The following is a 26,441-nucleotide window of genomic DNA, read 5'->3' as shown; positions in this document are numbered from 1 at the left end:
ATCCATTCGCTCATATCGACTTGCGTGAGCATTGATGAAAGAGAAGAATATGCCGCATAGCTATTGGGCTGAGGCTGTTTCTATAGCAGTATACATCATGAATAGGACTCCAACTGCAGCCATACATGATGTAGCCGCGTTTTCGTTTGAAAAACATGCAACCGCATTTTCTCTGTTGAAAAACATGCAACCGCATGTTTTTCAACAGAGAAAAGAAAAAATGCAATCTCAAAGGTTTTTATATCTTTGGGGTTTTGTCAAAGGTTTTTTTTTGAAAAAAACCAATCTCTTCTAAGGTTTTAAAACCTTTCTAAGTTCTCCCTTTTAAAACCTTTCTACAAGGTTTTCTTTAAACCTTTTAGTCTAAGGTTTTCTTTAACCTTTCGGTCTAAGGTTTCCAACTGGTTTTCAACCGAGGACACAAAGGTTTTTTTTCTCATTTCTCTCAAGCTCGAGGCAAGCGGAGAAAGAAATTATTTTTTGCCATTCTCGATTGGAAAGTGCAAGGTAAGCACAATTTCTGAAACCAAGCAAAATCAATGCATCAAGCATGAAATTCAATCCTGTAAGTGTTAATAGTACCATTGCTCACTTTTTTTTGGCATAATGGGCATTTCATTTTTTCTAATAAGTACTCATGCTTTACACTTCAAGAAAAGAGTGGTCGATCATGCTGTGAGTAATGCAGATGAAAGGTACTCCCTAATACACGAGACGTATGCCCTCCTTGAGCAACTTGAGCAACTTGAGTAAGAGGGCCATAACGTGAACTGGATGGATGTGGTGAATATGGTAAACCTCTACATTTTCCACCCATCAACCAATTAGTTTTTTCCTCACTTTTCATTTCTAAGTTTTTTCCCCTTAAATACTCTTTTGCAAAGATTAGTGCCAAACCACCCTGAGAGCAACGATGATGATTAGGTTCTCTGTACAGGAGTGGGGCCTCTTTTGTTTACTTCTTTTTATCGGCTCTATGCCTCTTTTGTATACTTTTTATCGGCTCCATTATGAGCTATGTAACTTTTGTTACTTAAAAAAATTTTAAGTTTTGTGACCTTTCGGTGTAGAGAACAGGGATGTGCTTTGTAAAACTAGTATACTGGTACAGCCAACTGCAAGAACTACACCTGGGTGTACCATTATTTTAAAAAAAATAAAACTTACATCCGTCAATATAACCGTCGAAATAAGCATCGAAATAGTAGTCACAAAAAGTGTCGTTGTCAGTGTGCAAAATACCAATTGCAATAAGTGTCGTTGTCAACATCAAAACCAGTGTCCCAAATAAGCATCAAAAAAGGGGTTAAAAAATAACTTTTACTTTCGACGGTTCATTAGGAAATTTTGGAGGTCATTTCTAGGGCCTTGTAAGAAATTCACAAACTCTTATTTTCTCTCTCTAGAAAAAATGTTCAAAAGATACCCTCATTAAATGTGTACTTAACAAGAAACTATCACAAGTTACAAAAAATGGATCTGACAAGGTATTGAAATATGTGCACTAGCTACACGTCGCTCTCAACTTTTTGGGTTTGCAAAAGGCACTAACGTCATCATATGGCACCTTTTTCAAAAATTTGATGCTACTCTCCCGATGACAGTTTAAACTTGCTAGTAGTTTGGTGTAGAATTTGGTGCTTTTGACATCACCATTGTGTCTAGAGTGGCCAAAACTGCCCAAAAGGACTTTTGAATCACTTAAATCAAACACCCAGAGAGGCAAAAACAGCCCAAACAAGGGGAGAAGAGGCTCATAGCCATTTGATGCGCATAGAGGCCTTGATTTGGCGTGCCACGGCCACTATGTGCACCAAATGGCTATGAGCCTCTTCTCCCCTTGTTTTGGCCATTTCTGCCTCTCCAAGTGTCCGATTTAAGTGATTCAAAAGTCATTTTGGAGATTTATGGCCACTTTTGACGTAATGGTGATGTCAAAAGCACCAAATTCTACATCAAAACACCATCAGAATAAATGTATAGACTTAAGTGTCTACAAAGTTTAGCTTTGAAGTGCTTTTTCTCATCCAATGATGATGTAAACCATATTTAATAAAGTAACTCTACCTCATTTGAAAAAGATACCCGCATTGAATGTATACTCGATCGTTTTTTAAAAAGATACTCTCATTGAATGTGAACGTGACTATTTTCTAAATTTTTTCAATGAATTGAGCTATTTTTTAACATTACGTTTGCTTCTTCCTCATTGGTTGCAATCTATTTTATCTCTCCTCTAAAAGGCCCTCCAAATGACCTCCAAAATGTCCTAATGTTAATACCGCCTATTTCGATGTGCATATCGATGTATATTTCGACTTCATATCACTTTCATGGTGCATGTGTGGTAATGATATAATAATATCAAGAAATGATCACAACATGCTTCAATAATGATTCAAATAGGCTGTGGTGATTTATAGTGATGATTAATACTTAACATCTATTTCTTGGTAGCATGCATGAAGTACTTATGTTCTCTCAATAAGGTTCAAAGTAACATACTTTAATCTAATGAGAAGGGGTGTGCAAATGCTAGAGAAAAAACATAGATATAAGGAAGGGGGTGACATAGTCATTTTTAAAGGTATCCTTATATGCTTAAATAGGGGGTATTATCATCTTATGAGTATCATATATAAGGGGTTTTCTTGAGGTTCATGCATATAGGTGACGCTCCCCTTTATTGTGAGTGAATCCCTCGGGAAAAACCCCTAACAGGCCTATCATTTGCTATAGATGTGGCGGGAGTGGACATTACTAGAGTGATTTTCCCAAATGCATTCTTGCCACCCAAACAATCAACATGATTGAGGCAAATAGTTGCACACCAAGAGGTCCACAAGATCCCCCCATAGTGGCAACAAACAACCACCCGGGCAAGGGGAGCTTTGAGAGCCCCCTCACCTACCCTCACCCCCAACAATAATAGTAGTTCTACATGTGGTGGAGCAACAAGCCTTTGAGGGAGCAATGGAGGAGTTGAGCCAAACTCCCCCCATGGAAAGTGATGAACATCCTGGCCCCTCACTCCCCTAGCATACGTCTCATCCTTCACTCCCCTAGCATACGTCTCATCCTTCACGCCCCCAGCATACGTCTCATCCTTGAGAGGTACGATCCCAACTAAAGGTTCCTCCTTGTTAGAAGGGTGGGAATCAATATTGCCGGGGTCGAAGGTGGAGATCCTACCTTCCTCAATTATGTTGTTTGAGCTCAAAATCCACTGAGCATCTTCAAAGCTTGGCTCAAAGGTGGGTTGATTCGAGAAGCATACAGAGTAAAAGCTCACCTAATAGTGGTGGGCGACCCCAAGAGCAAGCTGGGGTTTTCTTCATGTTAATGTTGATAGGAGTAACAGACAATCACCTAATAGTTGTGGGCAACCCCAAGAGCAAGCTGGGGTTTTCTTCATATTAATAGGAGTAATAGACAATCACCTAATAGTGGTGGGCGACCCCGGGAGCAAGCTGGGGTTTTCTTCATGTTAATAGGAGTAACAGACAATCACAACCCAAGGGTAACAATCTCCATCAGTAGAACCCAAGTTTGTGGAGTCATTGTAGATGGCAAGCCACGAGTCAACATCATGGTAGAGGCAACCATGAAAGTGTTAGGGCTTTGCATCACCAACCCAGGCCAATTTTCCTTCAAAGTGGCCAACCAAATAGAAGTCATGCCTCTAGGAATGGTTAGTCCTGGTTTAACCAAATAGAAGTCATGCCTTTAGGAATGGTGAGGTTAGTCCCAGTTTCCCTTGAAGAAGGATTGATGTTCCACATGAATTTTGTAGTCCTAGACAAAGGAGCATACAATATATTGATAGCAAGCTGATCGAGTGGTGCACGATTAGGGTCAAGACAATATACATGTCCCCACAGATGAAGGCACAATGATTTTATCTCTAGAGAAGCATATTAATGATGCCTCAGATGGGCACTATAGGGAAAGAAGTCGATGCAGAGTAGGAGAAGCTAGAAAGGTCGTGGTTGCAAGTTACTGGAGTGGTGCATGATTGGGGTGAAGACTATACATGTCCCCACCACAGATGATTTCATCTCTAGAGAAGGGTATTGATGAGGCCTCAGGTGGAGCCACGCTGCATGATACCATCCCTATAGGTAAGGCAATTGATGCAGAGCAGGAGGAGAAGCGAGTTAGTCATCTCATGGTACGAGGCTCCATCAGAGGAGTGGCCACCATGAATGCCCGTAGACGGGAACAAGGATGCGGTAGGGCTGGAAGGCGAAAGTGCAGTCGAACTGCCTCTCTGATTCTTCAACAACTTCCTGAGCAGAAAATTGCTCAAACACTACCCCTTCATCAGCGGCATCTTGTCCTGATAGCTGGGTGGACCAGTCCTGATACCTGAACGGGTCTCCCCCTTCTTTGCTTGTTGACTCTGGCTCTCCATCCTTAGCCCTACCTCTTGTGAAATACACTCTGCTCTTCCTTTTCCCTTCCTTATCAGACATTCAAGAACAAGTATATAAACATACCTTCTCATACTTCTCCACTCACTATACCCTTTCAGATTCAGAATTCAAGATGAAGTAATCACATATTATAACTTGACAATTAATTCTCTCAATTAATCACCATGAAACTGATTTACCCTTGCCTTTCATGAAATCGCCTTGATAACTTCGATCTCTTTGATTGCTTGCGCCCGTAAATCTTTATCTGCCAAATTTTCAGAATTACAACCAACAATTCATCCGACTTTTCTCGAGATCTAAACAGGCGTGTGTCTTCATGTGATACTAAAAGGCTCTTCATACATACATAAACTATTGACCTAAGGTTTGTCTTCATTAATGAACTTTAGCCAAGATCGGTTTTAACAGGCATGATATATCATAAGTTAAAATGTCATACACACCCAAGGAAAGAAAAACATAACTTGTTAGTGACTAGCATGATATATCATAAGTTAAAATGAGATACACACCCAAGGACAGAAAAACATAACTTATTAAGAAGCTAATAGGGGAGCACACCATCGAACCTTTTTGCCCCGAAAACTACTTATCAAGTAGAGAGGATTACATGTGGAGAAGAGTGTAGCCTGTCAAGGTTGCTTAGATTTTTAGGGGACCATTTAAATGAGGGGTGTTTGTAGAACTACTCATAGGGTGGGGTTCAAATGACATCATCCACCTACATTTTTTTTTCTTTAACAAGATAAAATGTTGGTGCTTGTGTGTAAGGGGAGAGTAGCCTTGTAGAGCCTTGTAGTGCTAAATGATCTTGTGGCGGGTTTGAAATTTTGATATGAGGTCCTTCGTTACCTACACATGTACACAAGGCCATAGAGATGATGAACCCAAGTCTTTCATAAATGTACACAAGGCCACAGAGATGATGAGCCCAGGTCTTTCATAAAATGGAAGATTGAGCTTGACCAATCTCACACATTCATTATTCATATGGATATGCATAATTAGCCTTAGGATGGGTAGAAACATAGCCTCTGCCCACCACAGCTACTTACCCGTAAGGTAGGCCCATGTCACCAAACAGATGAGACGTGTTCCCTACCTACACATAAGTGCCCACTAGTTTATTGAATGGTATCCCCTCCGCCCCACCCCTCTTGAATGAAGCTAGGTGTTGCGTGACGAGTGAAGATCAATGCAAGGATGCAACAAAAAGATACTTAGGGCTCTTGTAAAGAGTTCCAAGTTGTAGATGAGTGTGGGAGTGGGTTTGACAATAATCCCACATGGGAACTTTTGGGAGTTTTAGAGTTTTTGTATAAAAAGTGGCTCATTTGAGAGCTTATGGACACATTGGGCAAACTCATGTTTGAGCTCTCTTGAGACTAGCTCTCCCTCTTTTTCCATAGAGGTGCAAGCTCTTCTCTCTCCCCATCTACATTGTTGTAAGTTCTATTTTTGTTAATTCAATGCAATGAGTTGATATTTGTCTCTCTTCTCATGTCAATTCTCTAGTGTGCATGTTTCTTATTGATAGCTTCAAGGTTTGTGTGCATGCTAGGGAAATGAGTATTTGAGAATGAAGAATGCTTTGATCTTGTGTATGCAATAGCTAAGCTTTCTTCTTGTTTGGATGCATGGATGAGTGGGATGATGAGTGAGTGAGCAATAGCAAGATTGAGCTTGTGTGTGTGTGTTAAGTCTATGTCAATAGTAGTAGTATTCCTAGCATTCTCTCCATCAAATGGATAAGCTTTTGTGCACCGGTACGGGTTGAATCCCTAGCTCCGAAAGGGATGCAAATCCCATAGGTCCTTATGATTTTTTCAAGGTATCAAGATAGGGAGCAATTAAGATTTGCATCTAAAGTAGAACTTAGATGTGGTTCAAATGGAAGTGATCTTGTCAAGGTATCAAGATAGAGAGAAATTGAGCATTGCATCTAAAGTAGACCTTAGATGTGCCTCAAATGGAAGTGAGCTTGTCCAGGTATCAAGTCAAGGAGCAATTGAGCATTACATCTAAAGTAGACCTTAGATGCGGTTCAAATGGAAGTGAGCTTGCGCTCTCTTTGGAGAAGGGAGTTTGTCGCCGGCTAATCAAGGTACCTTAATCATTATTCATAGGGATATGTACAATTAGCCTTAGGATGGGTAGAAACATAGCCTTTGCCCATAGCTACTAGCCCGTAAGGTGGGCCCATGTTGCCAAATATATGAGACGTGTTCCCTACTTACACATAAGCTAGGTCCTTATTCTTTTGTCAAGGTATCAAGGTAGGGAGCGATTGAGCATTGCATCTAAAGTAGACCTTATATGTGGTTCAAATGGAAGTGAGCCTAGAAGGGAGTTTCTCACCACTAGTCAAGACACCTTAAGGACATGGGGAGTGCAACTTGCCCACCTCATAAAATTGAACTAGCATAGTTAAGAAGAAACCTTACACCCTTCTAGCACACTCGAGAAGCAGCCATGCACACTTGAGAAGCAACCGTGCACAACTTTCAGTTGTGCTACACTTATTGAATGGGTTTTCTAATGTAATTCTATGTTTGATCATAGTGCGTAAACTACAAGGTTTGACCATAGTGTGAAAAAAAAGGGTTTTCTTAATGTAATTCTATGTTTGAGCATAGTGCAAAAACCACAAGGACAATGTTGGGCCAAGGTTATGTTGGCTGAGCAACCACACTCAATACATCAACATCCTATCTACTATGTTTACAACCACAAGTTGCGTGGACTCTTTTGTCTTCATCTCATTTAATTTACAACTAGTTGGAAATTTTGGGAAGAAGCGTGAAAACCAGCATGTTGTCAAAAAGTTATGCAATTCTCTCATGAGGGACATAATACATTTGTGCATGATGCCACATGGTGCACACAATTATGTAATTCTTCATGAGGGACATAATACATTCATGCATGATGCCACATGGTGCACACAATTATGTAATTCTTCATGAGGGACATAATACATTCATGCATGATCCCACATGGTGCACACTCCACCCCCAAAAATATGGGAGCCTTTTGGACGTGTTCTTTATTTCAATTAAAAACATGCGTTGAGTGTGATTTTCTCATAAGGGACATTCTACTCATGCTCTTTTTTTAGTCATCATGGTCGGGTGATGGGGGCATCAAGAGGCGAGACTGCCTATTCAAGTGAGATGAATTCTGGAGGGAATCTAACATGGAAAATAGAGAGTCATACAAAGGTCACCATCTGCTCGGAATGAGGTGCCTGGAATTCTTGAAGCTTGTTGCTCGACCTATAAGACGGCCGTCAAGAAAGGCCATTGGGGAGGAGGGCCTTTCTCGACCAGGGCTCCCAGCTTTGCCGGTCGCCCGTGACCTCGGAAATGCCCTCCCCAAGGGCCTTTACCTACTCCATCATATGGATGAAGCTCAATTTTAAAATACCTCTTCCCCCCCCTCTCTCGCACACACACATGCGTGCACATACAATATTTAATTACGAAGGGTATTTTCTCTTAAACAAGGTGCCAAACAAGCAATATTAGGTGTTCCAAACAAGCAATATTTAATTACGATGAGTGTTTTCTCTTAAACAAGGTGCCAAACAAGCAATATCAGGTAAGGATTTAAGGTCAAGATCCACTATGGCGATACAGTTTGCACAAGCTCTTGTTTTCATTCTTGAGTTTCTAGCAAGCTATCAACTAGATTTAATTGAACAAGATCTAATCAAAGAGTAGCGTCATTAGCTATAATGTAGAAAAAAACCATTAGAACTAGTGGCTTTTTTTGAAAATCCTAGAAAGACAACAATTTTTAATTTTTTGAGAGCCCAAAATTGCTGCAATTTGATTTTTTTATGCGACAATCTTATTTTCCAAGGAATGCTACATATTTGCATCAACATCTTGATGGTAATGTTTTGATAAAAAAAACTGTAGAACATTTAAGCCCATCACCAATTTGGGGACTTAAATAATCAAAATTTCCTGTCATGCTATGGAAAGGTCTAGATGAGTAGATTCCAAATGTGCAATCTTTGCCAACTTTTGATTTGATTTGAAAAAATTTCACCATGAGCCATTTTTCTAGAGAGAGGAGGTGTGGAAATGCTTAAGGGGCAAAAATGAGAGTCCATATTTTGCCTAATGAGTGAGGATCCAAACTCCCTTTCTATAGAAAAAACATGCAAGGTCAGGTTCAAGTTGGTGGCTAGCCCTTTTCAGCCTAAAAAGGAACATCATCAAACATTCCAAATGCTTTGATATTGTGCTCTAAAGGTTTCCCATCCATGGATGCTTTGCTTCGGCATTTCCAAGCACCTAATGGGCCGCTAAACTAACCCCAAATGTGGCTATTGCACGTGGGGTGGGTCTCAACAGAAGCAAAATCTGGGATCGTGTGATGTTCTTGTAGAAGGGCTCTCAAATCCTTACCACAGTGCTCCATATGTTGTCCATCATTGTGACTCTATTGTTGTAACCAAGCCAACACAGACATCACCATCTTTGCATCCATGACAAACAACTAGGAACCAATGATCAATGAGAACCCAAAAAAACACTTTTCCCAAACTTGACCTTGTGCATTTTGGATTCTAGGGGCTCTTCCCTATGCAAGGAGTCAATGCACCAGTTGCTAGAAGAAAAAAATATTGCAAGTTTCCTAGGCTTTGATACTAAGTATGGTATATTTACGCTATGTGCAAGAGTTATCAAAGAGGATAGAGTGCCTATCTAGTGAGTATAAGCCCATGTGTAAACCCTTTGCTATAATATAACTTGATTTTGTCTGACATCTCTCTATTTTCCATCTCTCCCTCTCTCCTCTATTTTTTCTTCCTCATTGCTAACATTGTATCATTGCTCTAGATCCCAGCTGTCTCATCTGAAATCTTCCGTAAATGCGCATATGCCACTTTCTATTCATAGCATCCACTAGCTTAAACAAGGATCTACAAAGAAAACCATTAGTCTTTTTCACTCAGCCATTACATTGAGAATAATAGGGAGTTCACAAGGCATAATTCATTTTTAATCTTTACACTAAAGATTCAATCAAGTCATTCCTAAAAGACCTTCCATTTGTATGGACCCTTGATGGACACCCAAATTGGGCACATATGTACTCCTTGAGAAAGGATGCCAGAGGCATTGCCTTATTAGAGGAGTGGGAAAATGGACACACAAAATCTAATCCCTATCTTTCAAATGGACCATATGCTGGGATAATGTTTAAGGGTTAAGGAACCAAGTGCTTGTGCCCATATGCTTAGCATGCTTCACAACTTTAACACCACTCATAGACATCTTTACTCAGTCAAGGCCAGTAATACCTTATGTTGAGGATCCTCTACTACGAGTTGTGCTAGGTGAGGCAAAGTGACATGAACATTCATGACATAATTCCATAATCCTTTTAGATTCTTCTAGGCTTACCACCCTCCTAATAACCTTATCCTTACCTTGCTTGTAGAGAATGCCACTTAGAATTATGTAAGGACGAGTTACTTTCCTTCCAAATATTTGCTTTTATTGAGAATTCAATTTTTATGGACAAAGTATCCTTCATCTAAGTAATTTAGCCATCAAGGCAAGAGTAGCTACTCTGAAAGAGGCCAAAGTTAGAGTTGCTAATTTATCAGCCCTTTCATTATCCTTCTTACTAACATGAACAATTCTTTAAAAGATAAAAGGTTCTTTTAACTTTAATGATGTTCTTTCTTGCCTCTTGTATTCCCCTAACCACTTGGGAATCTCGAGAATCAGTAAGTTCAATGTTCAAAAATTAGCAATCGTTCATGACAACGAAGATAACACACAACATAGAGAGAGATGTGCAGAAATAGAGAGAGAGAGAGAGAGAGAGAGAGAGAGAGAGAGAGAGAAATGGACACAATATTGGGTCCTGAATACCCTCTGTAGTAGGGCCCCCACCATGAATGGTGTATTTGCTTTATTAGAAAGATGCAAATTCTATAAATAAAATGTAGTTCTTAACCTGCACTCTTCACCTTCGTTGTAGCACTCCCCTTGGCTCTCTTGGCCCTTGGACTATAACAACCCCTTGTGAATAATGAGATGCATGACTGGATTTTTGAATGGGATATTTATACCCATAATAGATGTTATCGACTGGCTCTTACAGGGGTCGGCTAGTTGCTTTTTCCCCCACAATCAGGTTCTAAGGCTTTTAATATCTTTTTTGTCATCATTTTCACACACTGGCATGTCTAGCCATTCTGCGTATGTTCTATGTGTTGTGTATTGTTATTTAGGTTGCGCTACTTGACTGCCAGGGTAGCACCTAGGCCCTAGCCAAGTGGCTGCTGGTCAGCCTATCAGGCCTGGTTGCATGGCTGGGTTAACCCCAAGAGCCTGTCAAAGTGCCTAGCCAGGCCCATTGGGCTGGTCGATAGCCTACCCTACCTTCATTGGGTTGGTGGGCAAAGCCTTCTTGGCTAGCCTAAACCTACCCAATGCTGCCCACACAAGAGATAGAATCTCTTGAGTCTGGGGTAGCCCCAAGGGATGGACCCTTCGATATGCTTTCCCTATAGATGCATAGCATCTGGTTGCAAACCAAACACTCAGGTCACCTGACATCATTCCAGAGAGGGAGACTCATAGTATGGACTGGCACTACTTTATGTGTAGGGAAATGCATACGTGACCTTGGATGCTTAAAGTGGAACCTTGACTGACTCATCCCAGATTGGGCTCACACAGGACTAATTTCCAATCTAGGTCTTTCACCTTCTGTTCAGATATGTCCATGTGGCATCTAAGTGCGAGATGCATGTGGCATCCCCTTCTTTTTAACTTGATGGAAGCTGCATAGCCTCCAAATAGTCCGTCACAATAAAGCCAGATAGTCTTTGAAAAAGTCTTGTCAAGCCAAACTGCTTCGTGAGTCCCTCGGTCTTGAAACTTCGTGAGGAACTATCTTTTTCTTTGGCTTGATCCATGCTTGAAGCAATGTAAAAGGATCTGTTCTAGAGCCATCACTTTAGCTTTGTCAACTATGTATGGTTCTGCTTTATCTTTAACTAAGTCTAAATGTATTGGACTTACATATGGTTTCAGCCAACTGACATGGAACACATTGTGCATAGTCCAGCTTGGAGGTAGCTTCCACTTCATTGACACCTCATTGATCTTTCTCTAGATAGGAAAAGGCCAGAAGCTCCTAAATGATAACTTTGGGCATCGCTCACCCAGCTATTTTAGTCTTTGCATCATAATCCGAAGATAAACCCAATATCCTTCCAAGAACTTCACTTCCCTTAGGTCTTTATTAGCCTATTGCGTGTAGGCCTCCTGCACTTTAGCTAGCCTATCTTTAACTGATTCCAAGATCTTCTGGTAAGACTCCATCATTCTATTCGCTTCATGTACTGAAGACGAGGTTCTGGTCAATATAGCAACTGGAATGGTCTTCCAAATGCTGCTTCATAAGGAGTCCTGCTAATAGTTGAAGAAAAAGAATCATTCAAAAATACTTGAACTAAAGGTAAATATGATTCCCACTTACCTTGTTGATTGTGGACATAACACTTCAGCACATCAAAGGCCAATTGGCTGTAGGTTTTTGTTTGGCCATCAGTCTATGGGTGAAGTGCACAAGAAAAGTTCAATTTATTACCCAAATTATCAAAAAATGCCCTCTAGAAATGACTGGTAAACTTGGCATCTTGGTTTAACACTATGGTCCTAGTAATCCTACCAATTGGGTACCAATGCTGACTGAACAAATAGGCAACATCTTCGACGGTTACATTGGCCTTGCACGGAATAAGCATAACAAATTTGCTAAATCTATCAACAATAGTTAAGCACTAAGTATTACGCTTACCCAAACTGGGAGTTAGATTTATGATAAAATCCATCTATATATCCTTTGGGAATGGGAAAAGGCTGTAACAACCCTATCTTCTTCCCATGAGGACCTTTCACTTTCTGACAAACTCATAGTGTTACACATGAGTGCACACATCTCACCTCATTCTTAGCCAATAATATTTCCTTTTTAGCTTCTCCACAGTCAAGTTCATACCTCGGTGACCACCAGTCATGGCATCATAGGCGTCATGGAGAAGAGCTTCCTAGAACAACTTCATGACACACAGATGGCCCTTGTAGAAAAACCAATCATCTTGTATCAAAAAGTGGCATGGTCCTGTGGCATCCAATGCCTGCTCCCACTTTGTACCAGATTCCTTAGAATCCACGTACATGTGCTTCATGTCATCTAGTCCCATACCAACAAGGTCGAGTCTAGTGTTTTGAATCAAGGTCCGTGTTCCCTTCTTGCTCAAAGCATTGGACATTAGGTTGTCTTTTCCTAGAAGGTACTTGAACATACCACCAAACTGCTAGAAGATTTGGCTCCAACAGTGCTGATGGTCACTCCCCTTTGCACTTAACATTGTCTGAATCTAGCATAATGCCTGATGGTCAATGCAAACCTCAAATTATCACCCATAAAGTAATGCTTTCAATGTTTTAGGGCTTTAATTATTGCTAGGATTTCCCAATAGTAGACCGAGTAATTCTTTTACGCCGTCAGGAGTTACTTATGGAACATGTAAGCTACTAGATGGCCATTCTATTTGTAACACAACTCCAACCGCAATGTTACTCACATCGATGATTACTTGGAACAGCTCATCCCATGAGGTAAGTGCTAGGTAAGGAGCTTCTGACAAAGCCACCTTGAGGTTCTTGATTGCCTCCAATGCTCGTGGAGTCATTTTTGGATCCGCTGCCTTCTAGTCTTGACACCCTTAAGAAGATTGGTGAGATCCACCAAGAGGTTTGAGAATCTGTCTTTGTGGGTGGAGTATGCTTGGCATATGCCCACAAAGGATCAGATGTCGTATGGGTCTGTGGTGGTATCTCCTAATTGACTATCTCAACCACCTTGCCCGGATCAAGTCAGATGACCTTGGCACTGACCAAGGTAGTGAACCTCGAACAGATAAAATTTTGACTCCTTCTCAATAACATAGAGCTCGTTGCTTTCCAACAACTTCAAGACTTTCTCCACAACAATGTCATATTGTGCAATTGTAGTTGAAAATACGAGTATGTCATCCAAAAATATGAACACACACTTTCAAAATTAAGTCCCTCAAGATCTACATCATCATGCGGTTGTATGTGGCTAGGGCGTTCAGATCCTCAGTGACATGCAAAATCGCTCCCAAGCTGCAAGCCCCGTGCTATGCACTGTAACATGACTGCCTCCCACCCTATCGGCCGGGTCCTCAAGCATGTTGAAGTCTCCCCCGACACACCAATGTGCGGCCTCTGGCAATGCATCCGTAACTTGGGTCCAGAACTCTACTCTGGCACTAGCATGGTTGGGCGCATAGACGTTGAGCATGCCCAAGAGCTCATCATGCATCCTCAGAATGACATACTGTGCTCTACCAGGCACAATGATCCCTCGATCCACAGTGGCCTGCCGCCATACATCTGCAATGACCATGCATACTCCTCCCTGTCCACCCAAAGGGCCAAACCCTATAGACCAAAGGTGTCTCATCTACCAGGCATCACCGAACCATATCTCCGGATCCTGATCTCACCCAAGTGGTGCTCCTGCATCATCAAAATATCAAAAGGCATGACCACAAATTCATAGAGTCAGCCTGTTTTGTATGGAAGGCTATCTTGGGGATATCCCCCTACAATCCTAACCTGGTGGTGTTGACTTTTCAATGCGAGTATAGTCAGCTTATTGAGTGCACGATAGTTGACACACAATCGGAAAGACCCATCTTTCTTCTTGACGAAGAGGATTGGGGCTACAAATGACAACACACTAGGGTATATGAAGCCAAATTGAATAGCTCTTGGAGTTGGCAGTCTAACTTTGATTCCCTTGCCTTGGACATGCGGTATGGAAACTTGCTCGAGGGATCCAAGCTTGGGAGGAGGTCTATCTTATGGTCCTCTATTCTAGACAAGGGGAGTTGGGGACAGAGATTATCATAAGAATTTTTTTTTGAACTTTTCATGGAGAACCTGGTACTTCTTTGAAGCACGGGCCACCGTCTGGGTAGTCTGGATATATATCATCGCACATTGTGCACCTTTCTTGATTTCTTGTTTAGCCTACAAGTGGCTTATGAGAGGAAAGTTTTGGATTCTTGGCTCTCAAATTTAATTATCCTTGGGGATTTGGACACATTCCAGCTAATTTGAAAAGTGTTCTGGTCCCAATCAATGTCTGGTTGGAACTTGTGAAACCATTGAATTCCCTGAATTATGTCTGCTCCTACGAGGGGCAACCATAAAGTCTTGCACAAACTCTATGTCCTGAATCACTAGCACCTTGAGCTTCAAACTTGATGCTCCTCATCATTCATGTGCTAAATCCCTCAACCTTCTTATCTACCGAAGTTAGTAGTAGGAAATGGGCTCGCTGAGTGGCTTGTTCCGTGACCACATCCTTCGGGTTGCTGATATTAAACAAGACAACAGTGACTCTCTGGACACCTATGTAGCCAAAGGTCTTGAGCAATTCCTTACACTCATACTCCTAGTCTTGGGCATCCTTCTGCTTATCCTCGACCTCTTGGCTTAATGATTGCACCAACTAAAGAACTAGGATCCGAAGAACTACGGACATCTGATGGGGTCTGTGTGGGAGCTGGGCTCACCACCACGGAAGCCATGGAGGCTAGGATGGTAGTCTTCTTTGGACAATCCTTAGAAGTGTGTCCTTTTATGTGGCAAAAGAAACACCTACCCTCCTTGTTATATTGAGCTCTCTCTTTTTCACACTCAGTTTCACACCGATCTTACTTGCCTGAGCTTTTTGGTTTGGAGTAAGCTTGGGCATTGTGAGGAGAACCTTGAGACTAATCCAAACATAGTGTAGAGGTAAGGATAATGTACATATGATGCTGTGAAGAGGATCTTAGGTGGCAAAAGCAATGCATGGCAGAGCCGAGTGGAAATGCATCGTTATGAAAAAAAAGATCCAATAGAGGTGTCCCCAACTGTAGGAACTGAATAAATCTAATGGATATGTACAAAACCTTAGGAAATAAGGGGTCATTGCATGGCCACCTACAACTAGTGGGCCAATTGTTGTCAACTGCAGTTAACTGAGAAATGAACTATTGTATGAGTAGTATGGTTGCGAGGTAGTTGACGGGGAGGCGCAATAGGTGCATGGGGGAAATAGGAGTAGGAGGAGATGAGCAATTGTGGGAAGAGAAGTGAGTAAAAAGAGACAAGGAGTCTCGTTATTGTGTAGCAATTTTGAGGAAGCTTGTTGGGATTTTCTTTGTTTAGGAGACAACACGGGATTGGATTGGAAAAGCTCAGGTTTATAGCCACAGCAGAGGATGCAAGGGAGATAGAGGATCTTATAGGATGGTTGGTGCCCTAGGACATCTGAAGCTACATCTCTGTTAGAACTTGGTACAGCCCAAGGTTTTGCTCAGTTGTTCTCCCCGCTCTGAGTTGGGATGGTGGAAGCCTGCAGAGAGTAGTTGATGGCAAGATAGAGCAACACATATGAGAGAGAGCAAGAACACAAGATGTATAGAAAGCTTTTATATTACCTTCTATTTCAGCCACTCCAAAGTTAGCTTGACCTTCTCCTTGCTGTGAATGTGTCACTTTTGTTACAAAAAGTGGAAGATGTGAAGAAAAAGGGACCTATTCAATGGCAAGAACAGGAGGAAATCAGGAGAAAAGTTACAAAGAAGATAGATAACATTCAGAAGCATGGTCAGTTTTAAAATGAGACAGGGTTGTTTCAAGGACTTGAACCAGTTCTTGGAAGCAAAAAGCAGATGTTACAGATTGATAAGACTTCTACATCTGAGGTCTTTTAATCAATGTTTGATGCTTTAATGCTAATATTGAGATATCATTGGATCAGTTGTTGAATATGGTTCCAGCATTTGGAGATCAACTTTTGTAAAGACTTCATAAAGAGAAGATGAAGGAGAATCAAGAGACAGGTGCTGTGATTTTGGATGTATTTCATGTTAATCCAGAGGATGTAGACTTTAAGGTTCCAACTATTAAAGTAGAATTTGATGGAAGGATCTTTGAAGAAGTGTTGCTTGTTGATGGAGGTTCCAGAGTTAATATTCTACGTGAATCAATTTATCTGAGTATAGGAATGCAGAAGTTGGACACAGTACCTTTTCAGGTTAAAATGGCAGATCAAAGAAGGCTGCAACCATTGGGAATTTTGAAGAAACAAAAAATCACAGTATCAGGTTTGAACTTTCAGGTTAATTTTGTGGTTTTAAAGATGCAAGAGAGAGGCATCTTATCCTATGCATTTGGGAAGACCATGGTTCAAATCTGTAAAGATTAGACAAGATTGGGAAAATAATGTGATTCTATTAAACAGGGAAAAAAGAAGATTCAGTTACCAATGAACTCCAAGGTAGCTGTAGATTCAAGCTGATAGACCATTTTGGGTGCAAGGTATAAATTTGGCAACAAAAGTTGAAGAGGATGAGGAGGAAGAGTATCTTCAGGCAAATCTAGCTACAATTCTAGTCTTTGACATAAATGTCATGGCTATATTAGTGAATTATCAAGAGGATCAGCATCAAAGAGAGGTACCTAATTTACATTCTAATGAAAACTTGGGGGATTCAAAGCACCAGAAGATTAAAGAAGGGGAAGTGTTGACAAAAGGGTTCTTTAATACTCTAGAGGAGAAACAGGTACAACAAAAATAGAGTAAGAATACTGAAGTAACAAATCAGGAGGCTATTATAGCAGCTGATTAAAGTATGAACAGAGTATGCAGAAATCAACCAGAGTAGCTGAGGATGAGCTTCAAGAGCTGAATTTGGGAACTGATGAAGATCCAACGATGGTAAAGATCAGTATTAATGTAAATGGAGAGTTCAAATCAAAATTGAAGGCATTACTGATGGAATATAAGGATATATTTGCTTGGAATTATTTTGACATGAAGGGTATTGACCCTACTTTTTATCAACACAAGATTAACTTGAAAAAGGATTGTAACTGCAGGCTACGTGCCAATATATATCCCCTGAATCGATCATATGAGGATCACATCATTGTAGCTTTCTGATTCTAATCCAAGCGTGTAGTATTTCCACTATTTCATCTGTTATTAGTGTCTTGCATGCTCAATTATTAGACATATATGTCTGTGTTAGATGTTTTCTGAATTTCTGTTTATGGGTATTACATATTCTGATATGAGTGATTGGTAGGGAATGATGTATAAATGTTAAGCCTTAATTACCAAGATACAATGCCAATCAAGTCTTTTGTAGCCAACTCCTTAGTATGTGTTAAAACTTGGCTTATCTAATAACATATGTCTCTACTCTTTAGGAACCCCACGCACACAAATCTTTCACATCTAGTTTCAACTCAAAATTCCAATACTTTTAAAAGATTTTTGCATGCAAAAATGTCCTACAACCAATGTGAGTGGTATCTCTCTCTCTCTCTCTCTCTCTCTCTCTCTCTCTCTCTCTCTCTCTCTCTCTCTCTCTCTCTCTCTCTCTCTCTCTCTAAATCCCTAGAGAACATCCTCTTCATGGATGGATAAGAATAACATTGTTTTCAAACCATACACTCTTGTCGATAACACTTACAAGCCTTTTCTTGAAATCTACATGTTTTTACGAATCTCCTCAAACCATAAATGATATATTTTATCATGATCCTTTTTTTTTGTGGGAACACCTTTCAAGTTGAAAAAACATTAAATCCCTTTTCAAAACATAACCAATTTCACCATAATTTTTTTTAAATATATCTTGCTATTTCTTCCATAAAAGTGCCATAGCAAGGACAAGGTTAGTTGTTTAAAGCCTTGTCTACATATGTAAACGTAAGCCCATCTAAGACCCCCATCTAAGGTTCACTCACTATCTCCAAGCATTATGGGAAGCCTTAGTTTACATTTCCATGAGCCATTCCCCCTCTGCTCCTTGTCATTTGTGAAATTATCATACAAACCACGAATGATATGCCCATGGATTTTCTTGAAACACCAACCACAAATAGAATCTAGTTGCACATGAGAAAGGGTGTGAAACAACTTATCCTTTCAACATATTTTTATAATTTAAAATATATAGAATAAAAATGCATGAATGCACTCTCAAAAAAGGAGTTTTGATTTTAAAACGTAAAAATATTACAAAAGATTTCACTTCATTGAAACTTTCAAGTCTATACTTGTCTACTACTTTAATCATGGTTCATGCTTTACTATTTGCTATTTTATGGGGGAATAGACTCAAAGGAAAAAAGCTTCTCCAAGTTGCAACTAACCATAGTTTTAACCTTGTAAATCAAATTTTCTTGACAGTTCATAACTTTTTCATATGAATGCTTCGTTGCATTTGCTTCAATGCATTCTTCTAAAAATCATGATGCAAGTTTAGTACTACTATGGTGGTGTAAAGCTATAACTGTGGCAAGGGTAAATTGATTTCTACATTGAGATATCAGAAGGTAGGTACATGTGGTAAACCATTGAACATGTTTACAAAGGCAATTACATGTTTACAAAGGAAATAACATGTTTTCAAAGGCAATTACATGTTAACAACATATAGTGAACACTAAATCAAAGAGGTTCACTGTGAATTTCACAAATGAGTTACATGGAGCTATGTTTGTGATGGAAAAAAACAAGCATCCTGATTTTTTTAGGAATGGCATGATGAGATGATTGGTATCAAAGTTTGTTAAAGAACTATGAGCTTTTAATAAAAGTATTGTTTTATGTTGATTTTCAAATCCTACTTTTTAAATCTTATTTATCTTGTAAAGGAGTGTAATGCAAGATCCAGTGGGTGTTATTATGAATTGATGTTATTGTTTCTTGTACTTTGTAAATTTCTTATTATAAAGGAGTGTAATTGTTTCTTGTACTTTGTAAATTTCTTATTACACCTACTCCAAGTCAATTTTAAATTCGTATTTACCACTATACATGTTTCATCATTGCTCGTGCATTCAAGTAGTGCATTGTATAAAGAATGAATGGATAAGGTTTGAGTGCAAGTAAAGATTTGTGAGAAATTGTTTGTTTTTGTTAGAGAAAAACTCCACTATTTTTTCTTCTAAATTTTGATGTTTGTGTCACCAAACTTGTTAGCGTGAACAAGCAAGGTGATACTTTGTTTTTTGTTTTTTCAAAAAAATCACAAAAATAAGGAGGCATTGGTTGTGCCTTGAACTTGAATTACACTCCTTATTACTATCACAACCATTTTGGAGTATCTGGATAGGTAATTTACACCCAATCTTCACTTTGTCGACTCGGGAGTTAACACGTGAAAGTGCAAGAAAATGGTTCACGACGTGAACCATTTCCTGCTAACTCCAAGATCCAGTGGTATCTTTAACATAGCTAGAGGATTTTTTGGTCTCCAATCCAGCATAGAAGACGAAGCGCAATCTGTGGTGGGTGCAAGCCTATCAACCAACGTTGGACAAGGTGTAAGACCAAAAGTATTAACCCAGCCTTTGAGTTCTAGGCTGTCTAACATTGGAACTCCTAGGATGAGGAGGGACATGGAAAGTGCGGCCAGGACCGGTTAAGTCTTCTTCCCAACCTGAGGAGGGACATGGAAAGTGCGGCCAGGACCGGTTAAGTCTTCTTCCCAACCTGAGGGGAATTAGAATTAGGCTTGAAGAGGGCTAAAGTAGAGCGACAGCGCGAGCATTGAGATTAAGGAAACAAGATCTCAATACTCAACGAACAGGGGCTGAACAAAAGGAAATGGAAAAGGTAAATCCATTTCAATCACGTGGCAAGGAACTAGAAATGTTCAGGAATGCCACCGATAGTATGGAAATGGGCAAGGCTGAGGGAGCCATCCTAAATTTAGAACCCATTAATGAAGAGCCAAGAGCGGACAAGGGATTTTATACCCAGAATGAAGGGGACAACCTACCTAGGGACTTTATACCCAGAATGAAGGGGACAACCTACCTAGGGAAACTATTGAAGTTGAGGACCGCCTGTACACAAAGAAAGACATAGAGCAAATGATCAATCATCCCACCTTCTTGCAAGACATGGAGCTCTTAATTCTACAAAGATGGACGGAGGCTGCTAATAATGAGCTAGGCCAAAATGAGGTGGTCAGACCTACCCATAGACCCGAAATGCCTAGAAGAGCCAATGTAGGAAGAGGACGAGGTTTAGGTAGGGGGGAGTAGCTCCTCAAAGACTAATGGTGGATCCAAATATAGATCTTAATGCAGCCACAAGGGTAGATTTGCTGAATATGGCTGCGAAAATGGGCCAAGAAATGGTTAGGGAACTAGGCACTGCTCTAGAATCCAAATCATCGCAAATGAAGCCACACACCATTTCCAAGATCATATAAAAGTTCTGAAGGGATGGGTACCCGATCCAAAATGTTGAGATCTTTGAGTCCACATGTGAAACCTGTGGGCCAGTGAGTGATGTAACCATGATTCATGCCTTCTCATTGACCCTAGAAGGAAAGGCTCATCAATGGTTTCAAACCCCAAAATGTTGAGATCTTTGAGTCCACATGTGAAACCTGTGGGCCAGTGAGTGATGTAACCATGATTCATGCCTTCTCATTGACCCTAGAAGGAAAGGCTCATCAATGGTTTCAAACCCTAAAGCCAACAAATAAGATCAATTTCACTCAGCTCAAGAATGTGTTCATACCAAGCTTTGCCTGAAGTGGTGATAGATGGAGCCCTATGTTGGCAGAGCTGCATAATATCAAACAAAAAGAAAATGAGTCTATGAAAGACTATGTATCCCAGCTAAAGCACTTGAATTCAATATGTAAACTACGGGAGAGGCTAACTGATGATCAATTATTGCCCTGCTTTGGGAGAGGAGTTCGAGATTGCAAAATGCATGATTATGTAGTATTAGCCCGATCGTGGCAGCTACTCTAGATGTATGCTGTAAGTTGACAATTGAATATGAAGACAATATGCTTGAATTGTCATAACCTAAAGATGTCAAGATAGCTTCAGTACTAACAACTTTGCGAGTCTCGAGTCGCCAAGACAGTCGCCAAGACACAGGAACTCACAGCAAGCAAGTTTTTGGTAACATGACTATGGACGAACTCAGTAATGCCATACTAGACAAATTGAAGGTTAAGGATGGAAGAGAAGCATCAGGTCATGGGCATGCTCATCTCTACCCTCGAAGAGATCTAGTATGGTGTTCTATGTGCAAAATGAATCACACCACTACTGAATGCCCTCGAGTAAGAGTAAGGCCATTACTCTATTGTGCTCATTGCATGAAATTAGGGAACCATGACACTTCCATGTGCAGGTATCCAAGATTCCAAACCATAACACAACTGCTGGCATCCAAAGCGCCACTGGCCTTGCCAGCACCACCAGTGCAAATCACTATCAGCTGGCTAGACGAACCCATCCTATTCACCAAGAGGGATGTTTCGGGTACAGGACACATCACCTCTACCTGCCACCTGTTCTACACCACAACCACCACAGGCTAAAATCAACCAAGTGTTGATTAAGGAGCCATCAGATGAGGGTGAAATGGTGGGTGAGGTAGAAATCAATAGTGAGTACTATGAGGAAGCCACAGAGATTGCGCAAGAATTTTATATCTTACAAAATAACATGCTAGTACCAGTGTTCCAAACCACAATACAGTGGAAAGGTAAGGACATAAACTCAAATATGATAAGGGGGCCACTAACAGGCTATCACATAGACGGTATGTATTGGACATGTTGTCCAAGTATGGGATGGTTGGTTGTAAGCCAATCTCGATGCCATTAAATCAAAATGGCAAGCTCAGTGTGCGGATGCAAGTTATGTGTTGGAGGACCCCACTATGTATAGGAAGATTGTGGGGAGTTTGATCTATGTCACAATCAGCAGGCCAGATTTGAGTTACACTATTGGCTTAGAGATCCAGTTTTTGCAGGTTCCACACAAACCACATCTTAATAGTGTGCGATGCACACTTTGGTATTTAAGGGCCATTGTTGACTATGCATTGTTTTATGCAATAGGTATACTATTGGAGCTATATGGGTACACAAATGCAAATTGGGCAAGTAGCATCTCAGACAAGAGATCTACCAGTGGATTTATGTTTTCATTGGGGAGGAGTGCTACTATGACATGAAGTAGCAAGAAACAGCCCACAGTTGCCTTGTCAAGTATAGAGGTAGAGTACAAAGGAGCTATGGTGGTAGCGTGTGAGGTAGCTTGGTTAGGCAAGCTACTTTTGCTGATTTGGAGTTGTATGTGGAGAGAAAGGTTTTCATATATTGTGACAATCTTAGTAGTATACAATTGGCCAAGAACCTAGTTTTCCATGCGTGGACAAAATATATTGAGGTACACTAGCACTTCATCAAGGAGAGAGTCTTAGCAGGCAACATCGACTTGGCCTACATCAGCACATAGGATCAGGTTGCTGACATCTTCACAAAGGCATTGGGAGCTGAGAAGCTCTGCAAATTTTGAGATATGCTTCGAGTCACAAGCTGGAGATGGGCTTGAGGGGAGTGTTCAGACGTCAAGCTCAACATGAGCTAACACTCACGAGGTGCCTACGTGACTATTTGACATTTACATCACTGGCGGGTTTGGTAGCTGGCACCGAAATATCTTCACGAGAGATTCTACAACTGGACTACACTAACTACTCCACACCTACCCACTCCACTTTAGCATGGTCACATTATGGACCGCTTGTATATACTCTAGCATGTGTGTTAGTCACTTTATCTCCTTTGTAGACCTCTTTTGTTGAAGAAGAAGAAGAACAACAATTTTAGCCTCTCACCTTGTGTGTTCTCTTCTAGGGTTTGCGAGAGTGTGTGCTTGCAAGAGCTCAAGCTCCCTTCTCCCCTACATCTTTTCAATTTGGACATGTGGATGATGTGAATAAAGTGTGAGCGTTAAAATTTAGATGAAAGGCAACCCAATGATTTTGGTCTCTTTAACCAGAGGAGAAGATTAATTATACAGCCTTAAAATTTCTTTCATTGCCATATTTCTACTTGTTGGTGCAAAATGCAGTGTAGCTACATAGTTATATAACATAGAGCAAAATGAAGCATACCTACATAGCTATACAACATAGAGCAAAAGGACATTACGTCAATCTCTATGGAAGGACTTTGAGTCAATTAAAGTCTTCATACAAAGAATAAGAACTTGAGATGTGAAACACGAGAAAAGTTTAATGGTGAGAAAATATTGATAAGTTTTCTTTTTGATCTTAATGATCTAGAGTTTGCACAATATTTTGATCACCCAAAGCCTTTATACTTTTGATGAAATCTATAGAAAAGCCATAAGATTTTATGATAAAATAATGAAGAAGGGAAGCTAAGATACTAACATTCACAGCGCACCTTACATCCATCACTCCATCTATCATATATGAGGTACCATTAGCCTCACCAGCTACAAATACAAAGAAGGAGGGGACACTAATCCAAGATATGAATGTAGAGGAATTGAGCACATGACTAATGAATCCATTGTCAACAATAGCAACTGAGGGAACCATATGAAATCTTCATTTGTATCCATGGCATAATACCATTTGATGCGTTGTGTGAACAAATTCACATTCATCACACAGAATATCCCTCATTTGAGGTAAACACCTCTCTTGTATTATGGTTTGGTGCATTGTGTGTTAACAAAATCACATCAGCACACACAATGCCCTCATTTTAGGTAAAGACCTCTCTTTTATTATGCATATTACATGTGTATGTGAAGCCATGAAACATCACAATGCTACAGTTATCAAAACATGCAAACAACTAATTAAGGTCAACGTACAACCCTATCTTTGCAAAATGTACAAAGATAGATGTTAACACCACCAAAATGCCCCCTAAAGCACAACTCAACATGTATGTAGCCATGATCACTACTACTTAACAAGGTATATTCAGGGTTCTAGAGTCTCCCTTATCACCTCTTGTCTTACAATCAAAATCCTAAAGTCCTAGACTTGTTCCTATGAATCAAGTGTAAGTGGAGGTAGTGTAAGAGAGGTAAGAAGATCAGACTTAGAATATTTAGAGCTTTTGGATATACAGAGTGTCCTTGTCCATGTGTTTAAGCAATTGATGATACGACTAATGGGAAGGGAATTGGATATAAAAAACTTCCCCATAATGGATGTGGATTTGACTAGTTGTACAAGGCCCATCCGATGAAGACCTCAACACAAAAAGGGACAAGTCTTAATCTCTCGAGTGTGCAAAGAGGTAGGATAATATCACTACAGCTCAATATAGTCACATGCTTGAAATCCGACTAGAGCTTCATTACACAAGGAACAAGCGACAAGTACTTCTAAGAAGGAGGTCAATCTACCACCAAAAATGGTGGGGAATGTAGATCCAGACATGTTGGAAAAGCTGAAAATAAGGTCACCATCTAGAGTAGCTATAAGAAAGCATCCACCTGAGTATCGATGACCTAAGGCTATATAAGAACTATCTAGAGTAGCTATAAGAAAGCATCCACCTCAGTATCTATGACCTAAGGCTATACAAGAACATTTGGGCATAAAGTGATTTAGCCTCGATTTGGCCCAAAGATCACAAGGAACAAGTAGTCACACAAAGATTTGGGGAAGTATCAAAATTTGGTTAAGAACATTTAGAAGAGGAACAAAACTTCGTCCAAGAGTATCAAGAAAATTTTAAAAAAGTAAAATGAGAGAAAATAAGGAACTGGGCACCCCGTCCTCCTAATGTGTTGCCAATCAACCAAATAGGATGGTATTTGGAGATTCTAGAGGTGGTAATGGAGAATATTGAAGAATAATGCAATGGATTATTTGAGGAATTGAGACCTATCCACTAATAATCATTCAAAATTGATGGATTATTGGAACCTTTGGACATAAAGTGGTTTAACCTCAATTTTGCCCAAAGACCACAAGGAACAAGTAGTCATAAAGATTTGGGGAAGTATCAAGATCTAGTTGAGAACACTTAGAAGAGAAACAAAACTTGGTCCAAGAGTGTCAAGAAAAATTTGAAAGTAAAATGAGAGAAAACAAGGAACTGGGCACCCCATCCTCCTAATGTGTTGCCAATCAACCAAGTAGGATGGTATTTGGAGATTCTAGAGGTGGTAATGAATGTTGAAATTAGGGTTAGGGTTGTAACAATACAAACACACAAGATAGAGAAGCTTGAGAGAGCACACAAACTCACTAGATTAGAATAAACTAACTAGATTAGAATAAACAAATGTGTGCGAGATTCAAAAGATAAGTACACACCCCAAAATACATAGATAAGAGGGTGTACATATGCACGGGGGAAAAAACCTCCTAGTTAGGGAAAAAAATCCCTCGACAATCCTAAGTGTGTTCACACACATCACTACCATATAATGCTACAAATCCCCCTTGGAGTGATGATGTGAACATGTACAAGGTATGGCCAATCAATCCTGAAAAGGTAGCAAGCCCAAAGCTTTATGAAAAGCTTTAAACTTTTCACAAGGAAGAGTCCTCGTGAATAAATATGCCATGTTGTCATGTGTGTAGGCACATAGACCAAGCTGATCTCTGCTGCTACAGAGAGTCTTTCCATGATATAGTGGTAATGCACCTTAGTGGTGCGAGCATGTAACACTGGGTTTCTCGCAACTGCTAATGCGCTCTGGTTGTTAATGAAAATCATAGTGCTAGATGACTGTCTAACACCCAAATCAGCCCATAAGACATCTGAGCCAAATACACTCAATTGTAGCTGTATAAAAAGCTACAATTGTACTCAACTTCACATTTGGAAGTGGCCACTGTAGGATGATTCTTGCTAAGCCATGATATACATGAATCACCAAGGCAAAAGTAAAACCCACTAGTGGACACTGGTGTGTCATAACATCCAGCCCAATCTGAATCACTAAAAGTATGTAGCTGTGACTCACTCCCCTTTGGATAAAATAATCCAAAATATTGAGTGCCCTATAAATAGTGGAAAACCCACTTAACAGC

Source organism: Cibotium barometz, chromosome 9, assembly GCF_041138505.1.
Source record: "Cibotium barometz isolate CiBa-2024 chromosome 9, ASM4113850v1, whole genome shotgun sequence".
Lineage (NCBI taxonomy): Eukaryota > Viridiplantae > Streptophyta > Polypodiopsida > Cyatheales > Cibotiaceae > Cibotium > Cibotium barometz.
This window is presented reverse-complemented; position numbering follows the sequence as displayed.